This window comes from Monodelphis domestica, chromosome 1 (genome assembly GCF_027887165.1).
Source record: "Monodelphis domestica isolate mMonDom1 chromosome 1, mMonDom1.pri, whole genome shotgun sequence".
Taxonomy (NCBI): Eukaryota; Metazoa; Chordata; class Mammalia; order Didelphimorphia; family Didelphidae; genus Monodelphis; species Monodelphis domestica.
This window is the reverse complement of record NC_077227.1, coordinates 536,249,693-536,261,820: the sequence shown is the minus strand read 5'-3', so window position 1 is coordinate 536,261,820 and position 12,128 is coordinate 536,249,693. Positions and strand designations below refer to the sequence as shown.

The following is a 12,128-nucleotide window of genomic DNA, read 5'->3' as shown; positions in this document are numbered from 1 at the left end:
ATTTTCTTGGGTGGGTGAGTATCTGGTCTTCCTTTCCTGACTTCTGGAGAGATTGGTTCCGGAGATTCCTGCCTTGGCTTTGGAGGAGGCTGTGTTGATGGAACTCTAGTTGAAGACATTACCAGACGTGAGGAAGCCCCTGTGGGGCTCTGCCTCATTGCACTGGAGAAGGGTTAGTAGGCTTGTTAAAACCTATCTCTTTAGCTACCTTTTTTTTTCATTTTCAGTCTTTCTTTGTAAATAATGCTATTCAAAGTCATTTTTGACTTGTTATAATATCTTTAAATTGGCAACCACAATATTACTATGGAAGTTTCATATTAGCACAAAAGCCTAAGTTTAATTTCTTACAAATTAAAATGTTTCAAAGAGACCATGAGGAGTAGCTTAATCAATAAAAGGTCTCCCCCAATCCTTACTCTATTTGAAAAGCTTATAGCTTATTAATATATTAGAAAGTTACTGATGCCTAACCAAAACAGATATATATATGTATATGTATATACACACACACATACATATAAACTTCAACTAGCCTTCTAAAGATAGTGAAAGCATTTTGGTTTTTGGATCACTGAAATTAAGTGATTTTTTTGCATCTACGTTCAACATTTTTAAGTTTTTTTTCATAACTGCTACCAGCACAATTTTGCTGGGACAGTTTAAGCAGTGACCACTCTGATGCTTTTCTTTTCCCAAATAGATCTCGGGTATGTAAATCAGCAAAAGAACTCTATGACTCAAATTTCTACCCTAATGGTCTAATGACTGAGTCAATATTTTGCCAAATTTATACTTTTTTTGGAAAAATTTAATTAATTTAGAATATTTTTCCATAGTTATGATTCATGTTCTTTCCCTCCCTTCTCCTCACCCCCTCCCATAGCCAACATGCCTGAATTTATACTTTAAAAATCTAAAAGATAATTACTTAAATAACTCAAAAGATATACTGTATCACCTCTTTAATAGATTGTTATGGAGGGCAACTAGATGGCTCAGTGGATTGGGAACTAGACCCAGAGGAAGGAGGTCTTGAGTTCAAACTTGACCTCAGACACATCCTGGCTGTGGGACCTGGGCAAGACACTTAGCCCCCATTGCCTAGCTTTTACCACTCTTCTGCCTTGTAACCAATACACAGTATTGATTCTCAGAAGAAAATTAATGGTTCAAAAAAAATGATAATGCTACCACTAGCACCAATTATCGTATATGGTCCATTCAAACAAAAAACAATCTATACTTATTAACAAATTATATGGTTTAATCTCAAATGCAGTCAAGTACCATAAAACTTTGAATAAATTCACCCAAGCAGAATAACTAATTTAAAGGGACATGAAAATGCATGCCACAAGTGCCTGATTAGGATCTGACTTCAGCATCAGAATCTGCCTCACATTTGACAAGTAAATATTCACACAAATCTTCCAATGCAGAAAACAGCCTGGAATCTCTTAAGTGGTTAAGAGAAGCAAAACTAGAATTTAAATGTTATTATTTTCCAATTTTTAATAAGTTGTGAATGACTTATTAAACAAGGTAAAAATATGCAAAAATTCCAAAGGAATGTAATTACTCTCATTTTCACATTATTCATAACACTATTCTGTGACAATAAAAGGCGGTTAAGTGACACTTGCAAAAACTGTTGCAAAAACTGAGAAATGCAAACCTATGGGGATGATTGACAGTAGCATGTGACCAAGGATCACATGGGAGCCTGAGCCTTGGGATCTGGAAAATTCTATGCCCAATGGTTGCTTCTTCTCAGAGTCTGCTTTCCTGGAAGGACCTAAGGCTTGAAGATAATTTTTCCTGTGATCAACAGAGGAAGGAGGTTTTCTGGATCTGGCTGCTGGCAGAATCAGTGAGAAGATCTCTGGACCTACTTGGACATCTACCAACTTAAGATCCTGGCCCTATTTGATTTGGACTCCTGGTGTGAGATTGGGATATTTGGGAAGTTAATGTTTTAGCTTAGTAATATAGTTTTGTTAGTTATAATCTTTTAAATTAAGTATAAGTTTATTCCTAAACCCTTATTCCTTCCTACCCTTCCCAAACAATAAATCAGAATTTATTTATATGTTTTCCTTTTGTTCTTTCCTCACCCCAAAAACTACCATAACACACTGTACTTGGAATCAGGTCTCAATTTCTGATTAATGATGTTATGTGACCACAGGCAAATCATATTAACCTTCCCAGCCTCAGTTTTCTTCACATACAAAATGAAGGATTTGAATCAATGGCCTGTAAGGTCAGGATCCCATCCACCTTTAAATCCATGATCCTATGACAAAGAAATGTCATTACTTTGTCTATTACTAATACAAACTTTTTAAAAGTTGCTAAATAACATCAAATGTGAAAAATATAAAAATGTTACCCCAAGTTACTTAAGACTTCTTAAACAAATAAAATCAAGATTTTACTACCAAAGACTTGCCAAGTTCATTTTTACTTTAAAAGTTAGTTTTTCCTAATAAAAAATACTTGGCAAAATAAATGAACTTTGAAAGAGGCATGGGGTGGGGAGCGGGGCGGCTGGTTAGCTCAGTGGATTGAGAACCAGGCCTAAGAGACGGGAGGTCCTAGGTTCAAATCTGTCCTCAGCCATTTCCTAGCTGTGTGACCCTGGACAAGTCACTTAACCCCCATTGCCTAGCCCTTACCACTCTTCTGCCTTGGAGCCAATACACAGTATTGACTCCAAGACGGAAGGTATGGGTTAAAAAAAAAAAGAGGCATGGGGAAAAGATAACTATTAATTTTTAATCAGCCACAAATGAGTAAAAACAAAAATATCCTTCAATGGACTTAGCACATTTTGGGGGGGGGGGAGGGGAAATACAACAAATCGCTCAAGGATTTGGACTTTAAATATACTGGTCTAACCATCCATACTGGTAAAAGAAAATCAATGAAAGATGCTTTACTAAACTGAGGCCTATTGAAATAATTAATTAAATTCAATAAACAGAAGCCTACTGTGCAAAAGGCACTGCCATGTTCTGAGGCTATAATGACAAGAAAAATAGCTTTAGTACTCAAAAAATCTATATTCTACTGGGGAACACAATACAATATGTACAAAGCAAAATAAATACATGGTAATTTACACACACACACACACACACACACAGTATCAGTAAAAAGAGTGAGAAAGCAAGGGAACAAGGGGGCAGGAAGGCAGGGTACAGAGAGGAAGGCAACTAAGTGGTACAACAGATAGAGCTTTGGATCCAGAGTCCAGGAGACTTGAATTCAAATCTGACCTCAAACACTTATCAGCTATGTGACCTTGGGCAAGTCATTTCACTTCTAATCAAGTTTCCTCATCTATGAAATGAGGATAACAGCACCTCCCTCCCTTGTTCCCATGATTGTGGTGAGAATAAAAGGAGATTTTTTTTAAAGCACTTTGTGTACTTTAAAACCAGCTATTATAAATAAAGCTACAAGTGCTGGCTATTACATATTGACTCAAAATTAAATAGGTAGAAAAGAGAAGGCTTTTTATAGAAGAACCAAAATTGCAAATGATTCAAAAGGCAAAATTCATTTAATGAAGTCAATACCTATCACCAAAGATGAATCTGCACATGATTTGAATAAAAGGATATGTATGACCAGTTATAGCAATACTAAGGTATAAGAGAAGAGTAAAATTTAAGCTCCTTGAGACTGATACCTAGATTTCACTCTTATCTTCAAATCCACAGCAGCTAGAACATAATAGATGCCTGTTGAGTTGAACTGCTGAACAATTCAAATGCTGCCTTAGTAGCTATGAAAAATTTTTTAAAACTAAGGCAGGTCTCTATAGCAAGGTTGGGTAAAGTATACTGGTTGGGTTAAGTATACTGCTAATTCTTCTCAAGTCCATGGCTTCCATGAAACTATCCTTCCCTTCTCAGATTTCCCTAGCTCTCAGGTTTTTTCCTTGGCCCCTTTCACTGGGCATATATTTGGCATTTCCCCAGTATTATGAAAGCTCCATGAAGGTACAAGGATTATGTCATTTTTGTTTTTTCATCCCCAGCACAGTTCTTTGCACATAGCAGATACTGAATGTTTATCAAATTGACCATAATTTATCTAAACTTCCCCCAAAGACCTACATTGTGCTCTATAACCACGAGGTACTTAATAAATGTTTGTTAATGGAGGCAGCTAGGTCCTGGATTCAAATTTGGTCTCAGACACTTCCTACCTGTATGTCCCTGGACAAGTCACTTAACCCCATTTGCCTAGCCCTTACCACTCTTCTGCCTTATAACTAATACACAATATTGATTATAAGACAGAAGGTAAGGGTTTTAAAAAGTCTGTTAACTAATTAATGAATACATAAATAAGGTTGGAATACCTAATCTCTAATACATTTACAAGCTATTAAGAATCTATAATGAGAAGGCAATGTGGGAAAATTGGGACACCAATACACTGCTGGTGGAACTGCAAACTGATACTACCATTCTGGAAAGCAATATGGAACTATGCTCAAAGGACCATAAAACTATGCAGACCCCTTGACTCAGCAATACTACTGAGCATTTATTGCAAAGAAATCAGAGATAAGGAAAAAGAATCTACTTGAATAAAATAGCTTAAGTAGCTCTTTTTGTAGTGGCAAAGAATTAGAAACTGAGGATTGTCCATCATTTGTGTATATGATTGTTTTGGAATACTATTGCACCATAAGAAATTATGAATAGGGTGAATTCAAAAAAAACCTGCAATGTGTATAAATGGAAATTTTGAACCTTAGACTTCATTCCCCTGAAGTCCTTGGTACTTCCCAGAATTCCCTATAATCTCTCCTACATCTCCATGTTGGAGAGATCATATTATTGGTATTTAACTGGCAGTAAGGCCTCCCATGTCCTCTCTTCTTGCAGGATGTAGCATCAGCAGTGACAATGGTAAGGTAGGGACGGCCGAAATGGCTAATCAGCCATGGGCACATGGTTTTTATTTTGTATCCTCTTTATTCCTTGATTTCTAATGATCCCTAATAAACCTCCTAAACTATAATATTTTTATTAGAGATATAAATTTAATTTTTACAAAAGACGTACATGAACTGATGCAAAGTGAAGTGAGCAGCACCAAGAGAACAGGGTATATAGTAATATAAATATTATAAGGTGACCAAATGCAAAGGAATAAACTATTATCAGCAAAGCAAGTTCCTAGGACAGCATTGGTGGATTTTTTCAAGTTTATGTGCCCAAACTGCAACTTCAAGCTGCCTGTGAGCTTCCTATATAACACTAGAGAGTGGAGGGAAGAAGTGCTGGCTTTGAGCAGCTGAACAGAGGGATGGGGCAAACTATGGATAGGGGGAATGCAGCAGCCCCCTCCATGCTGCCGAGGCACCTGTGCAACAACTTCACCAACAAGACCCAAGGATAGCCACAAAGGACCCATGATGAAAAATGCTATCCATAGTCAAAGAAGGAACCATTGAAGTCTGAATGCTGATCAAAGCATGCCACCTCTCACTTTATTTCCTTCATGAGTTTTTATCATATGTGACATGTGTCTTGTCATGGCATAAGAAATATGGAAATATAAACTACACAAAAGTATATATATGGTATAACTAATATCAGACTATTGCCTTGGGGAGGGAAAGGAAGAAAATATGCATCCTAAAATGTCAGAAAACAATTGTCAAAAATTGTTTCTACATACAACCAGAAAAATAAATAAATAAAAAATTTAAGAGTCTATGATGAGTCATTCCCTAATAGATAAATTATCAAAGGATATGAATAAACAGTTCTCAAAAGAACTGAAAAGTATTCATGGCCACATAAAAGAATGATTTAAATCACTACCAATAAGAGAAACGCAAACCAAAACAACCCTGAGATTTTACCTCATACCCTGTAAAGTGGCAAAGATGACAAAGAAATGACAATAATCAATGCTGGATGAGGTATAGAATAATAGGCATCCTATTACATTGTTGACAAAGCTATGAAATGGTACAACTTTTCCAGAAAGCAATTTGGAATTATACCAAAATTAAAAAATGGCTAAAATATCAATTTCTTTTGAAGGCTCATATCTATCATTGATAGAAAAGTATATATATGTGTGTATACATACAGATATACACACATATTTATTTATTGTGTATTGGTAATACTGTGTATTGGTTCTAAGGCAAAAGAGCAGTAAGAGCTAGGCAATGGGGGGTAAGCAACTTGCCCAGGTTCATACAGCTAGCAAGTGTCTGAGACCAGACTTGAAACCAGGATCTCCTGTCTCTAGGGCTGCTTCTTAATTCACTGAGCTACCTGAGCTACCTAGTTGCCTCTTAGTTAATCAATAGATTTATAGTAGAACTTTGTGTAATAGCAAAGATCTAGAAACAAAGTAAATGTTCATCAATTGAGGAGTGGCTATACACAAATTATTACTGTGCTATAAGAAATAATGTACAAAAAAGATTCATGCATTGATGCCGAGTGAAGTAAACAGTCAATAAAACAATAACAATAACCAATAATGTAAATGGAAAGTACAAAAATTCAATTGAATGTAACATAAATTATAAAGATTAAGCAGGAATTTAATGAAGAGATATGAGAAGCTACTCCCAAACTCCATAGAGGTAGGAGGTCCACAGGTATTACATATTGCACATATTTTTAGACTTTTCAATGTATTAGTTATACAGATTTTTTTCTTCTCAAAAAATACTATTTCCAATATGGGATAGCTCTTTGGGAAGGTGAGGTATATTTGGAAATAACTATGAAGATGTAAGAAACAGAAGTTATCAATAAAAATTTATTTCTAAAAAAGAATCTATAATGAATTGAAATTAGAGACCATATTAATAACATTAACCTAGAACTGTGGTATGAGGGCCTAAAATTTAGTGTCAAAAGTGCTGAGCATAGATCCTGATCCTGCTACTTTGGACAACCCATTTAAGCTCATTAGGTCTGTTTCCTTATCGGTAAAATAAAGGGTTAGTCTAGGTGACATCTAAACTATCTTTCAGCTCTGGGTCTATAATAACTCTGTTTTAACTAGGCATTTTATAGAATACTGGGGTAAAGGAAATGACAAATATTAACATTATTGTTCTTACATTGCAAAAGCACAAGAACATAATAACTGACCCATCATTTTAATCATATAATGCCTCCATTAAATAGATAAGAACTACAATGGGTGGGACTAGACAGTTTTGCCAAAAACCTGTTAGGAAAGTACTGGGAGCCTGACTGTAAAGCACCATCGTGGAACAACTATATAAATATTAATGTTACTTGGTAAAGAAGCCACACATATCACTTATTTTCAGAATATTCATAATATAAAGATAGCTTCAGCAGAGAGAAGGAATGTGAGAGACCTTACAGGTCATAGTATAAACCCCCCATTTTAGAGATAAGGAAACTGTGGCCTGCGAAGGTTAAATACCTTGCCCCAAGGTCTCACAAACACTAAATGGCAGGGGAATGATTTGATCTTAGGCCTTCTGACTCCAAATTCAATGTTCCTTTCCCCATGCTCTCTAGTTCTCTCACCATGCCCACTGACAGCTGGCAAAATTTTTATATATTTTCTTCAGAGGCAGAGCCCACACCTCTTAAGTTTGAGAATTTTCTTTTACCATAAACAGACCAATTCTTTCCAAGAACTTTGGAAGACATGAAAAGAATTCAAACTTTCTGCTCACACTACCTCAATAATAGCTAAAAAACATCTTGAATGCATGTTCAAATTTAACAGGTGCTGCTTAACAATAAACTTACGCAGAATCCAAGTGGGAAAAAAAAAACTGGGTGAGCCTGAGGGAGTGGCCATGTATTTAAGCATGTAATTTCATTTTCAACATAATTAGTTGTCTAATTGCATATCCAAGTTTACATGCACTTGCATGAGTAATTATGATTCATTTAAAAGTATTCAGCTTGTAATGCTTTGTTCTCTATTTCCTGAACTCCGATTAGCAAAGGACTAATTTGATTTCAAAATTATTTTCTAAGATTTCATTCAAATATGGTTTTTTTTTTGGGGGGGTAGGGAAAAATATAGTCCCCATAATTTTAGATTGATTTTTAAAACTAGAAAAGTGCTGGAATTAATATCAGAGAACTGAGAGTTAAATGCTATGTATTTAGCTATGTAACCCTAGGCAAGTCACTTAATCTCCCTGAATCTGTAAAATGAGAATAATAAATAACAAATATTTGCATTATCTCCCTAACAGGAACTATCAAGAGTAAATCATTTTGAAAGTCATAATATGGCATAAAAGGTTTGTAATTATATATTTAATAGGAGACATTTCTGATTAGAATGAATTTTTCTTAAATTGTGAAAATATTAATACTGCGTTTCAACATCATTAACAAGGATCTACATATATAAGGGAAAGCACTGGGAGCAGCATAAATCATAGTCCCTATTTTGAAGAGCTTAAAAATCTAGTTGAAGAGATCAAGCAAACACAAAAGGATAAATAACATCACGTAACATATTTATATAGGAGCCACACTGTAGTTATTTGGATGTCAGGCTAGGAAGTGGGAACATTAGTTGGGACCCAGGTCTATGACATGCTTTTTTTTTTTAAACCCTTACCTTCTGTCTTAAAATTGGATACTAAGTATCAATTCAAGGCAAAAAAGTGGCAGGATTAAGCAATGGGGTTAATGACCTGCCCAAGGTCACACAGTTAGGAAATGTCTGAGATCATATTTGAACCCAGGTCATCCTGACTTCTGAGCCTGGTTTTCTATCCACTGTGCTACCTAGCTGCTCCCTATAAGTACTTAAAGGCATATCTTAAAATTAGTGAAATTGTAGCATTTAAGATAGATAGGAATGGGAAGATAAGAAAACAGTACAGTATTACAACTATCAAAGAAAGATATAATGGGAATCTGGACTAAAAAGTAGCAGTAGAAATAAGAAGAATTAGATTAGGTATCATGAAGGAAAGTCCAAGAAGATCTGTTGACTGGTTAGATAAGTAAAATAAAAGAAAGGACAGACAAGACCCAAAAGATCCAAAGTGACTAGGAAAATGAAGGCAATATCAACATAAATAAATAAATAATAATAAATAACACAGCCAGTTCCAGTAAAAATATGATCTGTATGACCACAGAAAAATCACTTTCTTTCAGAGAGCCTCAGTTTTTCCACATCTAAAAGAACTAGAATTAAAACAAGATGTCTACTAATTTAAATTCTACAATACTTTAAATCCTTTATTAGTAGTAGTGAGATTCCAAGTTGAAATTGAATGTTGTAAGTTGAAACAATGAAGACTAGATGAGCTAAAGAAAGCACTGTAGAAGAGAACAGAAGACTGAGAATTAAACAGATGAGAGGAAAAAATTATCAGAAAAGGAAACAGCATTGTGAACATCAAAAGAAAAAACAAAATGGTATATCAAATTTCAGGAAGAAATTGCTGATCAACTGTGTCAAATGCAAAAGAGATCACATTGTACAAAATTACAAGTTTAGGTATAAGACTATTAGGTAGAAGTCCACATTAGTCTTCCCTACCTTTCTAATTAGCTCCCTTTTTGAGTTTTCTGAGATTTCTTACAGCAGCGGTCATAATTTAGAATTATGTAAGTTTTGCCATTTTATAAATATAAATAGGACATTAGAAAAATATAGTAAAACTCATTAATACATGACAGGATATAATGTGGATTAGAGCATATCTCATGTAGGAGATAACTGATAAGAGAAGAAAACAAATCTTTCTTGAAACCTTATCTAGTCTATTACCATGGATACTAGAGATGCTACTTAATAATGTTATAGATATAGACAAGAAATTTTATATCAACACTTTAAAATACATGAAAATATCACATGATTTTTATCCCATCACATTTATTTTTAAATATTAATTTAAAATATTTTATTTTTCTGTAAGTGCATATAAACAATTTTAACATTTAACATTCATTTTTTTGAGTTCTAAATTCTCTCTCCTTCCCAACATTCTTCCCTCATTCCCTCCATGATATAAGATTTTATAAGAAAAACTGTACCTTAAAATAATATTTCAATGTTATTGATCTAAAGGATAAAGAAAAATGTTTAAAACTGAGATATTACAGGTTCTCAAATTTAGTGTTTCATTATAACATAGGAATCCTTTATTTAAATATAAATATTAGATATCATGAGTGAGGAGAAATGATCTTTAAAAACTCATAGTAACCAACATTTGTATAAAACTTTTAGGCACACACACAATGCTCTTTCCCCACCATTCTGTGGGCCACGTAGTACAAGTATCCATTTTGCTGTTAAAGAAACTGAGGCTTAATGGGATTAAATGACTTGCTCATGAGAACTAACCCATTTAATAAGTGACAAAATAGATTCAAATCCAGATTTTCTGGCTCTAAATCCAGTTTTCTTCTCACTGTACCACTGTTATGGGCATTCTCCTTGGAAACTATTAAAAGACATTGCTGGAATCAGGAAAATTATATATATAATAGATTGTAAATGAAGGGAGGGAAACCCCATATTTAATGTCATATAATGCATTTTCCTCCCTTTGTAATGAAGATGAAGGATTGTAAGTCTGGAATATTATAGATACTCTCAGACACAGTCAAGAGTTAGTTTCATTGACTTGCTATCTGTCTTATATATGTATCTTATTCCTTAGAAAGAAAAGCATCAAATATAGCATATTCTGGGTCATATGGAATAAAGTGATATTTTGGTGCCAATGGCAAAGACCACATCTTACCTGATGAGAGAAATTTTTATCTTAAATTATTATTTTTTAGTTTAGATTTTTAAAAATGTAATTTACTTCATAGTTATTCCAAACTATTTTTTTTTTAGTTTAGATAGTTAAATTTTTAGTCTAACTTCTGTAGTATAATACTAGATTGTCTAACACCTTAGAAACCAAAAACTCTGGAGCCAAGAAAGAGTGAGACTTGGCTCTTATCATTCCTTCTGAATTCTGACCAACCAAAGCCAGATTACAGCCATAAAGTCATACTAGATATCTTAAGGCAAATTCGAAATGAGGTTATGAAACTTTCCCTTCTTGAATGATCTTTTTTTTTTTAAGTTCCATAATGCACATTTACTTACCCTCTACTATAATTTCTCTTTTAAGATTGTCTTGTCTCCTGAATAAGAATAAAACTCTCTGAGGTCAGTGGGATAGCTTATCTTTTCTTGATTATAAAGATGACACCAACCACAATCACAATTTGAATTCTGCAAATTCAAAAGGGGCAAATAGAATCCAAGTATATAATTATCCCCCAATTTAGCAGTTAAGATGGGGCATTACAGTAGTTTAGTCAAATTAGTCAAGAAACACTATGAGTTAGAATTTCATTCCCACTTTTTTTCCCCAGGGGATCTGAGATCTTCAGACTAATCTTTTAACAGACGCTGTCTAAATAAAAGAACCACACTTATTGATAAACCATCCAGCATCCTTATTTCTCCAACAAAAGGGATATATACAAATAATCCTACCCTGTTTCTTTTATCACTTAAAGCACATTTAAGATATGCTGGAATGTCCAGGAAGTCTTTTAGAGAGTACTGTAACTTGTTTCCTGAAAATCCAACTCCTACATCCACTATGGATTTATTAACTTCAAAAAAATGTTTGGCAGAAGCAATCTTCCTCCCAAGGTGAGGACATAATAATAATATTGACTTTCCAATATACTTTCCTGTTAACCCAAGAGAGGGTGAAAGAGGTGTTCTACCAACTAAAATACTACAATTTAATTCAACAAAAAAATTAAATAATAAAGATATGAAGGCCTCTCAAAAATATTATTTTAAGTATTACTCCAAAAATTCCAACTAAAATGTACTATCTTTACTTTTATATATTCCAGTTTGGAGCCAGGGTTAGGGTTGGGGAGGGGCAGGGGCAGGGGCCTTGAATTGTAGCCTGTGTTTTGCAAACAAAAAGCATGGTGTGATTAAAAATTATTAGAATAACAATATAGGTATGGGGGAAATGATTTTATTTGTACTATTAAATATATTCATTCTCTATCAGCTTTCAGGGAATTAAGATATAAGGTAAAGATACTGAACTGGGAATCAGGAATCCTGGG

At 34.2% G+C, this 12,128-nt stretch overlaps 1 protein-coding gene across 2 annotated transcripts in view; it reads right to left on the bottom strand.

Moving 5' to 3' along the window:
* NOL10 (nucleolar protein 10) overlaps positions 1 to 12,128 on the bottom strand; it is a 139,339-nt gene that overhangs the window by 44,358 nt on the left and 82,853 nt on the right. The gene's annotated exons all lie outside the window — the stretch shown is intronic.